Below are 16690 nucleotides of genomic sequence, written 5' to 3' on the forward strand. Positions count from 1 at the left end.
TCTAAGATTTTGCAAATAAGATTTGACCGGGAACTCGTGCCCCTTCTCAGGAGGTAAATGCAACAACTGAAACAGAGAAGTTGAGTAACTTGTACAATATCGCACAGCTGGCTACATAGAGGACCACACTGTGTAAAAATGACACATAGGGTCCCTCTAGTTTTGTGGCTCAGGAGTCCCTGAACAAGATGCTACAGCATAAAAGGGAGAGAAACTCAGTCTGTGGCCAAACTGTAGGGAAGGGGGCCTCTTAATGCAAGGGCAGTGTTTCTAAGTGCAGGCAACATTCTCCTTAGAGATGTGTTGACAAGCTCCCTAGCCTTAGCAGTCTATCAGGGTTTCTTTACTGCTGGGGTCACTTATCCCCATACCCACAGGGAGAAGCCCAGGCTGCGTGCTGCCAGGGAAGCCTGGCTGGTCTTCTCTCCTGGTAAGTAGGCAGAAGAGGGAACCATTTCTAGGTAAGTTCTCTTTGAAATGACTTTGTGAGGTAAGTCCTTATGTTTGCGTGTCTGTGCTTCCCAGCAAATTCTCTTAGGCTCCAAAAGGATTCACCTCATATGCAGCCAGTTCCTCCAGTGCCCTTGCATTCTGGTCGTGGGGGCCAGAGTCAAGCCCAGTGTTCCTTTTCTGAAAGGCTCGTATTGTACTAACTGTGATGATGCCAGAATACATAGCATATTATTTGCAAAATGCACCCCTAGTTTATGCCACCTGCTTGTCCCCTGGGATGGAGTTCTGTTTAATCCAGACAATGTATTTGGAACTGAAATCCGATTGTCCATTGTTGAAAATTAGAAAGCTCAGGTTGTCAACTTCCTCTGAGTTTCTTTACCCACCCCTCGTGCTGTAACAACTTCTCATTATCTCTCCTTTGGTTACTAAAACCGAGACAAGGACCTGTGGTTCCTACCACCGCCAAGGGAACTGTATTAGTTCAGGACCCCCAAGACCAAGTTTTCAGTCCAAAGGACATTTATTTGCCCCAGAGGGACAAAGGGCAGGGAATAAAAGACAAAGACAGGAGATAGAAGACTAGGGAGAAGGGGAAGGAAACAAAGGAGAGAGGGAAGAGGTATTTGTCTGAAGACAAAGGACTGTCTCTGGGTAGAGAGGAGACAGATGCGGCCCATAGGCAAATGGCAGTTTACACAGGTACAGGGGAAACCCCATGTTGAGACGAGATGTCTAATTTCAACTGGCCATGTTAATTAGGTGAGCCAAGGGGGCTTTGATTGCTGGACTTCAGTACTTTGATAGTTGGACATTTGTAGTCAGCCTCAGGAGGAAGAAATGGCCAAAAAAGGGGATAGACTTTGGTGGCTAGCTTAGGGATATAATCTAACAGTATAGCCAGGCTGAAGGAATCAGGGAGAAGGGCAAAGCCTACCTATATATATATAAAAGATGACTGGAACAATTAGCCCATCTTAAAGACTCGATATCAAGCCCACTGGATGAACCCACAGTATGAAATCACAAAGGTTTGGATTAACCAATGTTTGACCGCCCAGGTTAGGTATTTCTTTAAAATTTTAATGAAAAGAAATCACAGTTGGACATAATTGTTCACATCTGCTTGGTGACGCTTCTATTTGAAAGGACAATGTGAAATTATGAGTTACAATAGCTTCCAGTTTGTAATGAGAAGTGAGACGGGAACATTCGAGCCAATGAAAGGCGCCTTCTTGGAGAAGGTATTCTCTGCACCAGAACTCAAGGTGAAGTGTGCTGTTGGCAGATACTGTTTCCTTCTTTCCATTATTTGGCCTTCGCCCAGGTGAGGTGGGAGGAACAGATGTTCTGACTCTCGTGAGACAATGGCTCCCTCCGTTGTGTTTGACTGTTGCCGAGCATCATGGTTGTGAGGTGATTGTGAGGCTGTCTGTGTCACACACAAATGCACAGGGAGGGACCGGGAGACCTTGAGAGAAGTACAAAGGAACCCACCCCCGCCCCCCAGCTCCCACTGTCTCCAACAAAATCATATTTTCACATCCTTGATCCTTGGCGACGAGCCTCCATTCAGCTGCTGATGCGGACACAGATTGGCCTGTTGTCCTAGGCCCAACACAGGGACTGAGAATGTTAACAGCACAGTCAGAAGCAAGGCTCTGTAGAAGGACCTGGAAAAAATGTGAACAGAGATAAGGGAATATGTGTGGGCTCTGGCTACAGCAGGTTGGACAAGCCGAAGTGTGCTGTGAGTTAATTTTCGGTCTCACTGTGTAGCCCAGGCTAGCCCCCAACTTGCCATCCTCCTGCTTGAGCCTCGTTTATGCTAGGATTACCAGTGGATGCTACCACATCTGTCTTAGAAGTAGAGAGTCTAGTGAATGGCTAGTGAGGTCTAATTAAAGAAGACAGATGCTCAGTCTGTCATAAATGGAAGGATTAGAAGATAATAGTTAGAGATCTTTGCGGAAGGTGGATCTCAGCTTTTGACGTTAAAGGCCTACTGTGAGAGTATTTGTTACTAGAGTTTTGGGTCTCTTTGGAGGAGACACTAAGCCAGAGTCTGAATGTAGAAACCGGGCTTGTTTGTTACAGAGGGTGGGACAGAACCTGCTGGTTGATTATCAAGATCCATTCTCTCCTCGTCCCTCAGTGACCTGACCCAGACTTTTAACTTGGCAATGTGCTCAGCTGGAAGTTTCGGCAGCCACGTTGGTAGCTTGAGGCACCCAACCAGGAAGGTGTGAAGCAGATATTTTGGGGCGAATCTTCTGAGAGAAGTCTGTAAGAAGGGGTTGATTGCATCCACACTCGTCCCCCTTTCTTCCTGGGACAGAAATATGGAGCAGCTACAACTCTAGATACCATGTTGTGCCTGGAGATTATCCTGAAGCAGGGACGGAGGATGGAGGAAGAAAAGACAGAAGCAGCCGGTGACACTGTGAGTCCTAGACCAGGTGGGTACAGCCCCCCTGGAGAAGGGCAAGCTTTGCCTCGCTGAGGGAGCCAGAGCTTCCATTGGTGAGCCTCTGTCCCTTCCTCATTTGCTGGTGTGGCCATCCCAGACCTGGGGATCGTGGGGAGACTTTAAGGAGGGCAAAGCTATCTGTTTTGTCATGCTTATTTGTTTGAGAGAAATAAACTGAGAGGTAAGGGTGAGGTTAAGTGACCAAATATAATCTATGAGCTAAAGCATACAAAGGAATCAAAGCTGTGTACTGTGTGTACTTGTGTGCTGTGGTATTATGTATGCACTGGGCTTGAACAAAAAACATAAGGAGGCTCTATCCTCTCACAGGTTTTCAGAAATCCAAAGGCATGGTAGACCTCAGGTAGGGCTGGAGATAGTGCCCGGGCAGATCAATGAAGATCCAGTGTGTGTGTGTGTGTGTGTGTGAAAGAGAGAGTGTGAGTGTGTGTGTGTGTGAGAGAGAGTGTGTGAGTGTGTGTGAGAGAGAAAGTATGTGAGTGTGTGTGTGCATGTGTGTGAGAGAGTGAGTGTGTGTGTGAGAGAGAAAGTGTGTGAGTGTGTGTGAGAAAGAGAGTGTGTGAGTGTGTGTGTGTGAGAGAGAGTATGTGTGGTGAGAGAGAGAGAATGTGTGTGTTTGTGTGAGAGAGAGAGAAAGAGAGTGTGTGTGTGTGAGAGTGTGTGTGAGAGAGAGTGTGTGAGTGTGTGTGTGAGAGAGAAAGTGTGTGAGTGTTTGTGTGAGAAAGAGAATGTGTGAGTGTGTGTGTGTGTGAGAGAGAGTATGTGTGGTGAGAGAGAGAGAGAGAGAATGTGTGTGTGAGAGAGAGAGAAAGGGAGAGAAAGAGTGTGAGAGAGAGAGAATGTGTGAGTGTGTGTGTGTGTGTGTGAGAGAGAGAGGATGTGTGGTGAGAGAGAGAGAGAGAATGTGTGTGTATGTGTGTGAGAGAGAGAGAAAGAGAGTGTGTGTGTGTGTGAGAGAGTGTGTGTGAGACAGAATGTGTGTGTGTGTGTGTGTGTGTGTGAGAGAGAGAGAGAGAGAGAGAGAGAGAGAGAGAGAGAGAGAATGTCCCACCAACTGAGCTGCCCTCCTCCCCTCGTTCCGAGTCTCTCTTTGAGGCAGGATTTCACATGTAGCCTACCTCAGCTTTACTGCCCTCATCCTCCTGCCTTGGCCTCTGAGTCCTGGGTTCTTCACACCTGGTTTCTATCTCTTCTTAGTCCACCGTGCTTTCAGAGTTTGTTCCCAGATCGTCTTTTCTGATGATCTCAAGATGCCTGCAGAGGACACAATTTGATTTGTGTTTGTTCATGTTCAGTGAGAAGAAACTTTCCCAGAAGTCCCTGGCAAAGCATCCTAACCCGGGTAGGTAAATCATCTTTGACATGTGACAAAACTTCATGTACGAAGAGGCTCCATACACACTTTCACCTCAGAGGACAGAACAAAGGAAGGGTACTACCAAAATCCAACATGGTTTTATTAGGGTTACTTAGAGGAATATGGGTGGGCGGTTTACATATAGGAGCAGGACTCAAAGTCACTGCATAACTACAGCCCACGGTAGCATGGGCTCACAAAGCTGGGAACCTGGAGCACACCACACAGCCTGCAGGCAGCCCAACAGGTCTCAGAGTGTTCTTTCCAGGTTGTTCTAAACCAGCTCCAGGCAGCTGGTCTGGCCTGAGGGTCTGCTGTGCAGCACCACTTGTCCAGAGTCTGCGTTTGCACTTAGTTTGTCTGACAATCTTTGTTACTCTTGGCAGGGAGGGACCTAGTGAATCTGGTCAGTTTCAGGGTCGGTTACCCTCCCATTTAAAGGGCCTCCCTGCAGGATGGAACCTTACACACTCTCTAAGACCATGACCCAGACTAGTGCGGCGGACTTTCCTATAGTGATTTGGAACCCGGCTGCCCTGTCCCTGATGCCCAGCTGGGAGGCACAGAGCCTTGCTAGAAAGGAGAAGAAAGAGAATGCATGTGGGGAATAGACCTGGTGACCATTATCTTTTCTGATCATTTCATTAGATAATGTCACTAATGACATTAGGGTTTTTTTTTTTTGTTTGTTTGTTTGTTTTTTCTTTTGTTTTTGTCTTGAGGCAAACATCTTTCTTTTTTTTTTTTTTTTCCTTTTTTTTCCTTTTTCTTTTTTTCGGAGCTGGGGACCGAACCCAGGGCCTTGCGCTTCCTAGGCAAGCGCTCTACCACTGAGCTAAATCCCCAACCCCGGCAAACATCTTTCAAACTTCATCCCTACGAGTCTGAAACCTTAGACTACTGATTGAGATGAGACGGGGCATGAGGGTTCCAGAACACCTTTGCCTCCGTAACCTCCCGGGATCTAAGAACTCTAGCAGGAGTGCCTTGAGTTCTATGAGCCATACCCACAGGTCTTGCCTGACAGGATGAATGTGGCCTGAGAGGACGAACCATTAGGACCTGTGTACCCATACACTGGGCAGACACACTCTTTAAGAAAGTCAGAAAGTATGAGGGCGTAGGATAACTGGATGGGTGTTTTGACAGGGATGAAGGAATGGGTCTTGATCTGGGCATAGGATAAGGGTCGTCACTTAGCAAGGACCCTGAGGGCTTTTGTGAACCTGAAGAAAGGAGGACAAGGGCTGGGAGCATGTGGAGGAAGGATTAACACTGCCTCGCTCTTGCAGTCTTAACTCGACTGGATTTACAATCCTGGTGCTGGGTTCAGCTGAACAGGAATTCTCTTAGTTTGTGTGCTTTTGGGGGCAATGCTAAGATGACGGGGTGGGTCAGTGGGCTAAGAGCTTGTGTAAGCATGAGGACCTGGGTTTGGACCTCCAGGCCCCTTGCACGGGCATACGGGCACGGCGTGTGCTTTTGTAAACCAGCACTTCGGAGGGGCAAAGATACCTGTGTCCTGGGGACTCATTGCTCAGCCAGTCTAGCTGGAACAGCAAGCCCCAGGGTTACCGAGAGACCTTGTCTCAGAAAATGTGAGAGGGGCTGGAGGGATGGCTCAGTGGTTAAGAGCCCTGGCAGCTCTTCCAGAGGACCTGGATTAGATCCCCAGAATCTACATGGCAGCTCACAACCGTCTATGATTCCAGTCCCAGGGGATCCAATGCTTTCTTCTGAGTGCGGCAGGCACTGGCATGCATGTGGTGCACATGTGTACATGCAGGCAAAGCACTCATTCACAGAAAATAAAAAATAAAGTTAAAAAAGTAAGGTGAGGGAGATAAAGCAAGACACCCGATGTTCACCAGTAGCCTCCACCTGTGAGTATACACAGACACACAGACACACAGACACACAGACACACACAGACACACCAAACACACACATACAGAGACACATACACACACACATACAGATACACACAGATACACACAGACACACACGCATACAGATACACAGAGATAGACACACACACAGAGACACACATACACAGACACACACACACAGACACACATGCATACAGATACACAGAGACACACACACATAGAGAGACACACACATACACAGATACACACATACACAGAGACACAAATACACACACACAGATACACTAGACACACACACATACAGATAAGCACACACAGACACATATACACACTCATACAGATACACACAGATACACACAGACACACATGCATACAGATACACAGAGAGAGACACACACACAGACACACAGACACACACACAGACACACACACATACATACACAGACACACACACTCAGACACACACACACATACACAGATACACACACAGAGACACAAATATACACACACAGACACACAGACACAGACACAGACACACATACACACACACACACACACACACACACACACACACACACACAGGACTCAGCTAACATTATGCATGGCAAATTATGTTACGCTTGGTACTTGCTCGACTGTGGCCGGGCAGACCTTGGGCAGTCAGTCACCATACCTGTTCATCTGTCTGTCTGTTACCTCGGATTCCCACTAGGAAGATCACACCGTGAAAGATGAAGGCCACCGTGGCAGTGGCCCACCGTCAGGAGGGCCTTGTTCCTGGAGATACCACCGCCCAGGTGAACCTGAGCCTGTTGCTTAGCAGATGAAATGGCCAGGAGTGGGTTCTTTATCGTTCTCGGAGCCTCATTTCCACATCTGTGAAATGGGAAGACTTGTAACATGTTGTTTAAACTGGCATCTAAGGTTTTATTTATAATTATCTCCTCATGGCTGTGATGAGGATCCAGTGTGATGATACAGGTAAAATGCTGGCTGCAATTCCGCTGCCATGGCACCTCAACGTTAACTAAGGAGGAGAGGGAAGACCGTTTTTCTTTTTACCTCATTCAGTTCTGCAAAACTGGGTTTCCTTCTGAAATGACCCTCGGGCAGTTTTCCACCAGCTCCCCACAATCCCAACAGAAGGCACGAAGCTCTTGGTGTAAGACAGAGGAGGCAAGGGGGGGTTCCACAAAGGTATTTCAACACCAGGATTACTCAAGTGCAGGCAGTGGCAACCAGACTCTGAGGGATGTGTGTGTGAGTACAAAAAGGTTCCCTGTCTTGGGGTTTCACAGGTTTTCTTTCTGTCGTTTCCTATGTCTGCAGAGCCACAGAGAAGTCATTTCCTCCTTTCTAAAGAGAGGTAAACGGAGGTACAAAGAAGTCTCCACATTTATGGGCATCATCTCCCCTCCTTTCCAGAAGGGAACTGAGGTAATTACAGAGCAGGAGACAGAACCCCTACCTGAGAGAGTTGAAACCGGGGCGCTGAGTTACAGACTTCAGTGGAAGGCCCACGCAAGACATCACCTGGGTCTGCGCTGAGCCCAGTGACTGACTGTCCTGTGCATGCATGGCTCACTCTCTAGACTGGTCTGACAGCCCTCAGTGGGTGCCTCCAGGAATTCGTGTGTTGTAGATAAAGACCTCGAGGAGACAAGAGCTCTGTGCTCTGACCTCTGTCCAGCTGCAACTGCTGTGCACCCTTGAGTCCCCTACCCTAACACAGTACTTGAGAAACCTGAAGAGTCGAGCAGTATCTATGGTTGTCATTCCTGACTGCCATGTGAACCCCCCGCCCCCCAGACTTTGAGTCTCTCACTGAATCTGAGTTCATCAATTGAGCAGGGCTAACCAGTGCACTTCAGGGACTTGCCTGTGCCCTCCTCACACCCTAGCCCTGATGCTATAAGCAGCCTTGACCGGCAGGTTTTCTGTGGGTTCTGGTATCGGAAGTCAGGTCCTCAAGCTCACATTGCAGGTGCTTACTGGCTAAGCCCTCTCCTCAGCCTTTGGACTGACGTGTCCAGAGACCTCGGTGGCAGAGAGGATGGGAGCTGCGATGAGAGCTGTGCTCTGGCCCCTCACTGACTGCTGGACATGCAGGGTGCAAGCAGGCTGCTGTGGTTGGGGAGCAGCGAACTACGTACATGGGCAAGTGGGAACTGGAACTGTTTACTCAGCTCAGTGACAGCCTGGCTAGCACAAGACAGAGAAGGGTGCTTTTCTCTTTTTCACTCTTCATGACTTGACTGGAACATCTCTTCCTTAGCCCCTGACCTACCATAGAGCTACATCATCAGATATTCTGGGTCTCGGGGACTTGGGGCTTCATCAAAGTAAGTCAATGGCTTTCCTGGGTCTTCAGCTTACAGATGGCAGATTGATATCTATCTACCTCCCATCTATCTTTCTATCTATCTATCTATCTATCTATCTATCTATCTATCTTCTATTATCTGTCTGTATATCTATCATCTATATCTATTATTTATCTTTCATCTATATCTGTCTGTCTATCATCTGTCTATCATCTCTCTCTCTCTCTCTCTACCTCCCATCTATCTATCTACCATCTATCTATCTATCTATCTATCTCTCTATCTATCTATCTATCTATCTCTCTATCATCTATTATCTGTCGTATATCTATCATCTATCTATATCTATTATTTATCTTTCATCTATATCTGTCTATCATCTATCTATCATCTATCTGTCTATCATCTATCTATCATCTATCTATCTATCTCTCTATCATCTATTATCTGTCGTATATCTATCATCTATCTATATCTATTATTTATCTTTCATCTATATCTGTCTATCATCTATCTGTCTATCATCTATCTATCTATCTATCTATCTATCCACTCACCTACCCCTGTTCTGTTCTGTTTCTCTTGAGAATCTTAATACAGAAAGAAAACCTCCCAGAGTTAACCTTTGCCCTTGACATTGTGAGTATTCAAGACACATGATGTGTAGAGACTCCATTCATTCTAGAAGGAAGAGAGGTGATAAATTTGGATTCCAGAACAAGTCAAGGGCGATGTAGGCCCCACTTAAGAAAAAAATTCAAAGGCATGAGGAGATGGCACAGTGGGTGACATGCATTTTGTACAAGAATAAAGATCTGACTTCAGCTCCCAAGCCCCCACATAAAAACCTGGACGTTTCTGAGGAGAAGGGGAGGAGGGATGGGTGTGTGAGGGGAGGGAAGACGGAGGGAGTGCTAGGAGAGGAGGAAGGGGAAGCTGAGATCGAGATGTAAAAACAATTAACTAAACAACCAACCGAACAACAACAGACTGGAAATTGTGGTTTGAACTTGTAATTCCAGCACTGGAGGGGGAGGGGCAGAGGACAACGGGGACTTGGTGTCCAGCCAGTCTAGCCAAATCAGCAAGCTCCAGATTCATTAAGAGTCCTTATTGGATGGCAATAGAGGGAAACATTGGATATTGATCTTTGGCCTCCACGTGTGCACATATGTTATATTCCCCCCCCAATACAATGGAAGAAAAATTTCAGTTTTGAGACTGATAAGTTTGTGCCTGATTCCAGTGTGCCCTGGACCAATAGGATGCATCCTTTCCACCAGGCTAGGCCACATAGAGTAAAACCAAATGTAATGTGGCTGCTGGCAATGGTCAGTGGTCATGTCAAAAATGTCCCAGACATGGCCCTATGACCTTCCTCAGAGACAAGTAGTTCAATACCATAATAACTAGATCTCCAGGCTTGGTGCCCTGGCTGGTTGGCATTAGCCTGGTGAGCATAGCTTAGTCCCATTGCATAGAAGGTGTTTATGGCGGTTTGAATGAGAGTGGCTCCTGTAGGCACATATATTTGAACATGTGGTCCCCAGTTGGTGAAACTATTTGGGAAGGATTAGGAGGTGTAGCCTTGTTGAAGGAGCTGTGTTACTAGGGGTGGGCTTTGAGCTTTCAAAAGCCTCTGCCATTCCCAGTTAGCTCCGTCTGTCTGCCACCTGGTTGTGAATCAGATGTAAGCTCTCAGCTATTGGTCCAATGCCATGCCTGCCTGCTGTTGTCCCATTTCACTCCATAATGGTCATGGATACACCCTCTAAAATTGTTAGCAAGCTCCTAAATAAATGCTTTCTTTTACAAGTTGTCTTGGACATGGTGTCTCCTCACGGCAACAGAACAGTAACTAAGACAATATCCTTGAGACCCTCTTAGGAGTAGCAAGTTTGAGAGGTGCCAAGGAAGAACTCCTCAGAGCTGTGCCTTCTAAACTTAGAACTTTCTTCTCAGCGACAGAAACGGAGTACAATGAAAACCATAAATGAAATACTCATTACTTGCCAGGAAGTGGTAGGATTCTTTCTGTTACCACAATGCTACCATTTGCTGCTACTTCAAGTAAGTGATTAGTGGGTTTCCATTTTAAAATAAATAAGCCGACCAGCCACTGACCCTTCGCTAAATTGTCTGTTGTCACTGTACTTAATCACTGCCTGGTAGACATATCATTCCATTCTGAAAACCTGTCATCAGCAGCTGGCAGCAGCTCATACTGTTCTTGTGTAAATTTGTCTCCTAATGGATGGTTTTGACTGTGACTTTTTTCTTTGACTAGTAAGTCATGGCAACTCAGGACTGAAAAAGGATGTGTAGGTTACAGCTTACGTCTCTGGGACACAGAGGACTCTGACAGGGGACACATACAATATGGATCTGCCTTCGGAATTATTTTAATTTCAATTTAAATAATTTTTAATTAAAATTAACTTTAATCGTATATTTTTTTTTAGATTGGAGTATGCATCTGGGTGAAAGAGAACAAGAAAACTACCTCTGCAGGGGAGGTGACCCATGTGGCTGGCCTGCTGTAGGTCACCACCCTGCAGTCTCCCAAGCAGCCACCCCTGCTCACAGGGGCATGCTGCCTTTCTCACATCCAGTCAAGAAGACCCAACTGTGGCAAAGAGGCTCTGAGCAAGTGGTTTCAGTGGTCCCCTAGGCAGCAGGGACATCTGACCCAGCTCTGTAGCTTGGAGACACTTCTCAGGCTGATCACCCTTTATGCTTTTCAGTTTGATTTAGAATTCCTTAAGATTTGTCTCAAATGTCTTTAACGGCCTGCAGGTCTCCCAAGGCTTTATTAGGTTGGCGGTGCCCTAGACTATTCCACATAGAGGGTCAGAAGCTAAAATGTGTGTGTGGCACACACACACACACACACACACACACACACACACACACACACACACACTCTAAGCCATCTTCCTGACCCTTTTTTAAAAAATTAAAACACTCACAAACCTATTCTAGGATAGAATTTAAAAATTATATAGTCTACTAGTCTTAGTCCAGTTTTTGCTGCAATAACACATTATCACAGACTGGGTTATTTATAAAGAACAAAAATCACTTGGCAGGATTCCCAGAACCTACTTAGGGATGAAAGGAGAGAGACAGAGAGAAAACTGACTCCACAAGTTGTCTCACGCTGTACCCGAGGCTAGCCTCAAAGTTATTATGTCACTTTGCCTGGCCTTGAACTCAGAATCTTCCTGCTTCAGCCTCCCAAGGGGTTTCAGCTCTAATGGCCACCTGGACACTGTTGCGCTAGGCATTAAGTTCCCGATCAATACATGGATGTTGTGGGAACATCCATGATATTGCAACCACAGTACCATCCCCATCCCAAGTATAGCCCCTTGTCCACCCTCAATGGACAGGATAATCTGGACAGAAAGAAGAAAGCCAGGCAGCTAGAACATGAGGCATGGCAGTAGAGAGAGATCACAGAGCATGCCCAAGGTGGGTGGGGACTCCTAGTCTGCACTCCAATGGAGGCCTGGAGCCTAAATTAAAGGTAGAAATGTCGAAGTGCCTTGGAGGTCATTGTACTTCGCTGTTTGTGTGGTTTCAGAGGCGAGGGAGAAACATTCCCCCCAGAAGATTCAGGCTGGAAAAGACAGTCTTTGAAGCAACTCAGGGCCTCCTCAGCTGTGGCTTGTCTCTCCCAAATTCACTCTCCTCAGAAACTCAGAGGCTCTGAGCGATTGAAGCCAAAGTTCCACGGAACAGAAAGAGCTAAATGCCTCCTGGCAGGAAGGGCTTAGTAACTTTAGTCTGTTGGAAATGTGTCAGCGTTCCTCTCAGGGCTGGAAGGAGTATTATGGACTGTGCTTCAGCTAAAGAGTTACATTTTCTCCATCAGGGAGGGAGTTGGGATGAAGTAGGGAAACAACCTTGAGAGGAGGTGGGGTCACCATGGAGGGGTTCAGATTCACAAAGGCTTTTCTGGTGAGGGGAAGAGGAGGGACACTGGCCTAGAGAACAGGCCCCAGAGATCCTAGGCTTGTGGTTTTAATTACCCAGTTAGTCACTGGTTTACTGTCATCCAAGTTTTATAAGCTTGTGACCTATGAGAGAGAGAGAGAGAGAGAGAGAGAGAGAGAGAGAGAGAGAGAATTACCCATTTATTTGTGTGCTGCCACCTTGGACTGTGTAGCAGCCTTGAGGTAGGGTCCTCCAAGGCCACCAGACCTGAACAACTAGGGGTTAGGGACCCTAACTTTTCTATCTTTGGAATACAGTCTCAAGCACAGGGCCTTAGGCACTAGTCCATCCAGTAAAGCTGGAAAACTTTTGTAAGAGCCAACCACTTATAAACTGCTCAGGGAGAGGCTCTGGTGCTCAGAATCCAGATTTTCAAGTCAGAATCAGGGTTGGGGGACAGGATGGGGTGGGATGGGGGCTGGGACCCTGGTGGCCACTGAATTGCTCACCCAGTTTTACTCAGGAAGCAAGAGTCCCCATGGCCCCAGAGGTCCCTGCCAATGCCCTGAGAGGAATGAGTGTTCTGGGCCGGGCACCCTCCAGGGTAGAACTAGGCAGGGTTTTGTGTCCCTGACCTTGGAGCAAAGCCTGAGTTCAGAGCGCACAGCCTCAGCCTCCACGTTGAGAAACCTGATCCTTCTGACGGGAACACTCCGCTCTTTGTGCTTTTCAACACAGCGGGTCCTGCTCCTGGCTCCTGCTCAGTCTCCTGGCTTCAGCTTCCCTCCTGAGCACCTGATGGCTCTTGGTTTACTGTGACTCACTGCTATTATATCTGTCTGGGCTTTTATTTCCAGCACTTCTCTGTGGTTGCCGTGATCCAGCTCCCAGGCAAGACTTTCCATGCGACGGCTGCCGGCCAGCAGGAGAGGAGACCTCCAGTCCATCTGTCAGTATTTGAATAATTTCATACACACGTACAGCTCTCAGCCACCTGGGCTATTTTCGTTTCCTTGAGCTGTGGGAGCCAAAGGCACCAGCCTGGCCGTGGTGTTTTGTTTTTTTTGTTTTTTTTTTCCTGCGGAACCTCTTCTCACCTGCGCATGCCAGGAGTGGGCCACACCGGTCTCTCTCTGAGGCCTTTGCAGTGGCTTCCTGTATCTACAGCCGACTTCCTGTTGTCTTCACATTCTGTTTGCCTGAGTTTTTAAGGTTTCAGGTCAGTAAAATGCAAGCGCAAGCTGGGCCTGGATGCATTTTGGAGACCGGAGTAGGGCCTGCTTGGGTTCCATAGAGAGATCCTGCTATGAAAAAACAACACCGCCCCCCATCAAACAAACAACAGAAAAGCAGCCATGCAAAGGACTGCTGGCTTCTGGGTGTCACATTGCACTAGGTATACAAGTCACCAAGAGTGCTCCGGAGGACATGGTGTATTTAAGTCACCCAAAGTAAGGTCTATCTAACAGGACCCCCGCCCCCCCCCAAAAAAAAATGGATAAAAAGAAAAACCCACCACCAACAAAGAAACCCACAGCCCAATTATACTTAGGAAACAGCATATTCTAATCCATTTTTTTGTGATTCAAAACACATTTATCTATTAAAGGTTGAGTTTTATCGGAAAAAATCTGTTCTCCTTTAGAAGTCACCATTTCCTAAACCCACAACTCTTTATTTAATACCTATTTATAACCCCAAAGACCTAATTAATGTCTTTTGGGCTGTATTTTAGAAAATTATCTAGCAGTAGTTTTTAAACTAAGGAGGCACCTGATCCTTTAGAGATGTGTTTAGGACATTAAGTGGCATTTTGGATTGTCACTAATCTGGTGGTCACAGTCTGATGGTGAAATGCTATTGACATTTAATGTGTGTATGCATATTCGTGTGCAGTGCGTGTGTGCGTGCGTGTACGTGTGAGCATGCGTGTGTGCGTGCATGTATGAACATGGTTTTAAGCCAAAAGGACTTGTCCCTCCCCAAGTGCCAGTTCATTCTCTGATACACTGGTGAGCAGGATTGGATATATACTCTGTAGAGCGTTTCGAAGCTCTGTGGTTCAAGTACCCCTTGCTGTCTGTCATCTAGGTTCCCTTCCTTGCTTTTTGTTAGGTGCAGGCATGGACGGTTAAGTTCCCCCCCCCCCCCCGTGTCCCCCGTGTGGTCCCGTCCCCCCACCCCACCCCCTGGTCCCTGGAGAGAGTCCACTCTTAGGTTTTGTGAGTCTGGGCCCATTTGGAGTTGGCAGAAGCAATCAGAGGGCTTCGGTTTGTGGCTTTACCTATGCTGGAGGAGAAAAGGAGTGTGTGTGTGACTCTCTCTCTCTCTCTCTCTCTCTCTCTCTCTCTCTCTCTCTCTCTCTGAGTGTGTGTGTGTGTGTGTGTGTGTGTGTGTGTGTGTGTGTGTGTGTGTGTGTTTCAATTGGTCTCTGGGGGTTGCTGAGGATGCTATTGTATTATTTTTTAAAAAAAGAGCTTTAGCGTCTCAGAATAAGAAGGAAGAACCCAAAGCTCTAGCTTTAGAGAAAACGTTTACCTGGTACCTCACGAAGGTCTGGCGACTGGAGAAGAACCCTGAGAACAGAGAGTGGGCCTTCGCGCCTGCCTCTCCAGAGTAAGGCTACAGCAGCGGGAAGGTCCCCAACATACCAAATTTACAGCTCAGAATCACTTGACTCTGTATCCCTGCTTGGGTCGAAACAGAAAACGCCCATGGCAACTGGCAAATGTGCCCAAAGAGGCAGCGTGTGTTTTATGAAAACAAGGGAAGGCTCCCGGGGCAGCGGCCTGGGGCAGCGGCTGGGGCTGGAGTGGACCTCAGGCCAGCAGCCGCGGGAAGCTCGGCTGTGGGCCAGGAGCCCTGATGCAGCGGGGCAGTCGGGATCGCTGAGCAGCTGCTCGGTCCCCGCGGGGCGCAGGTGCAGTCTGGCTTTGCATCCTGAAGCAGGACTCTGGGGAGGAGGTGCACAGTCTGGTGGCCCTCAAATTGGTTCCTGCACTCAACTGAGGAAGTCGCTGCGGAGTTCAGAGGGGAGGGCAGCCCAGGGATGTTGGCTGGAGAATTGTTTGGATGCCTGCCTCTCTTTGCCTTCTTTCCTAACAGGATGTGTGGAGGAAGGGGAGCAAAGCCCTTTTTAAATTTTTGAAAATGTCCGAGCCGTAGTTGTTCCCGCCTTTAATCCCAGCATTAAGGAGGCAGAGGCAGGCAGATCTCTGTGAGCTCAAGGCCTACCTGGTCTACAGATCGAGTTTCAGGACAGCCAGGGCTACACAAAGAAATCCTGTCTTAAAACACACGCAAGCAAGCAAGCAAACAAACAAACAAATTGAAAATGACCTTAAGGGCAATGTCCTACCAATTGTAGTGCTCAGTAGTCCTTGATTTTACAGACTCAGACACTGAACTATGAGAGAACAGATTTTAGTTGTAAGTCCTGGTTAGTTGTCAGGCCAGAGATCTGCTGTTCCTGCTCCTCCCACTGTTTGGACATGTGGCTTCCCACATTCACCATGGTTTCCCCTTTAAGACTACCTACTAAAACAAAAGTGTGTGAATTGTTCTTAGTGTTAAAGTTATAGCTGGTTCTGTTGGTACACACCTATAATCCCAGCACGTGGGAGGCCAAAGCAGGTATAGGTCATGAGTTCAAGGATACACTGAACTACACAAAGAACCACTGTCTCAAAAACAAACCAACAGCCAAAACAAAAAGCCCCAAGAATTATAGAAATTTAGGGGAACTGCAAAAGACCCTCTCAGTATTAAACATTACTGTCCAATCAAGACCGTTTGAGAATCACTCGCCTGGCTCTTTAGCAGAAGGTTGCTTTAAATCACCGTTTCTTAGAAATTAGAGGCTACACATTTATAACTACAAAATTAGATGACTCTGCCCAGAAATGAGAGACTAGGAATTAGACACACTCCCTGGTGCACACAGATAAGACGAGGGTCATGGCTAGGCAACGAAGGTGGTGAATGTCTGAGATAGCCAGTTTCTTCCTCCCACCAGTCGGCTCCTGCTGACCAACGGGCTCAACCACATCAGGACATAACACGTGACAATTTCAGACAAATCAACCACAAAGACAATCGTGTCTTCTTAAAAGCCCAACCCTCAAGAGAAGCCAGTTTCCATCTTCCTGAGCCCCCTCTCGAGTCTGCAGAGGGCCTTTTTCTGTGTGTGCCTGCTGTACATGTGTTTCCTCACTTCCAATAAATGGCTTTTCTTCAA

The 16690-nt window shown here is 47.2% G+C and overlaps 2 long non-coding RNA genes across 8 annotated transcripts; one reads left to right on the forward strand and one right to left on the reverse strand.

Moving 5' to 3' along the window:
• Positions 1–1515: 1515 nt before the first annotated feature.
• On the reverse strand, positions 1516–15265 carry LOC102548223 (uncharacterized). 6 transcript variants are annotated; one of them, XR_010052707.1, is made up of 5 exons: positions 14992–15265; positions 13551–13652; positions 6864–7066; positions 4063–4198; positions 1516–2842 (listed from the first exon to the last, which is right to left on the reverse strand). It is a non-coding gene; the product is annotated as an uncharacterized LOC102548223 (long non-coding RNA). The 6 variants fall into 6 exon arrangements; XR_005505994.2 differs by having other exon boundaries at positions 1516–2126; positions 14992–15262; XR_005505995.2 differs by lacking the exons at positions 13551–13652; positions 14992–15265 and adding an exon at positions 7253–7534 and having other exon boundaries at positions 1516–2126; positions 2566–2842.
• LOC102548030 (uncharacterized) lies at positions 2838–7656 on the forward strand. 2 transcript variants are annotated; one of them, XR_010052709.1, is made up of 3 exons: positions 2838–2976; positions 4142–4286; positions 7520–7656. It is a non-coding gene; the product is annotated as an uncharacterized LOC102548030 (long non-coding RNA). The 2 variants fall into 2 exon arrangements; XR_010052708.1 differs by lacking the exon at positions 7520–7656 and having other exon boundaries at positions 4142–6774.
• Positions 15266–16690: the final 1425 nt, after the last annotated feature.

This window comes from Rattus norvegicus, chromosome 6, assembly GCF_036323735.1.
Source record: "Rattus norvegicus strain BN/NHsdMcwi chromosome 6, GRCr8, whole genome shotgun sequence".
NCBI lineage: Eukaryota > Metazoa > Chordata > Mammalia > Rodentia > Muridae > Rattus > Rattus norvegicus.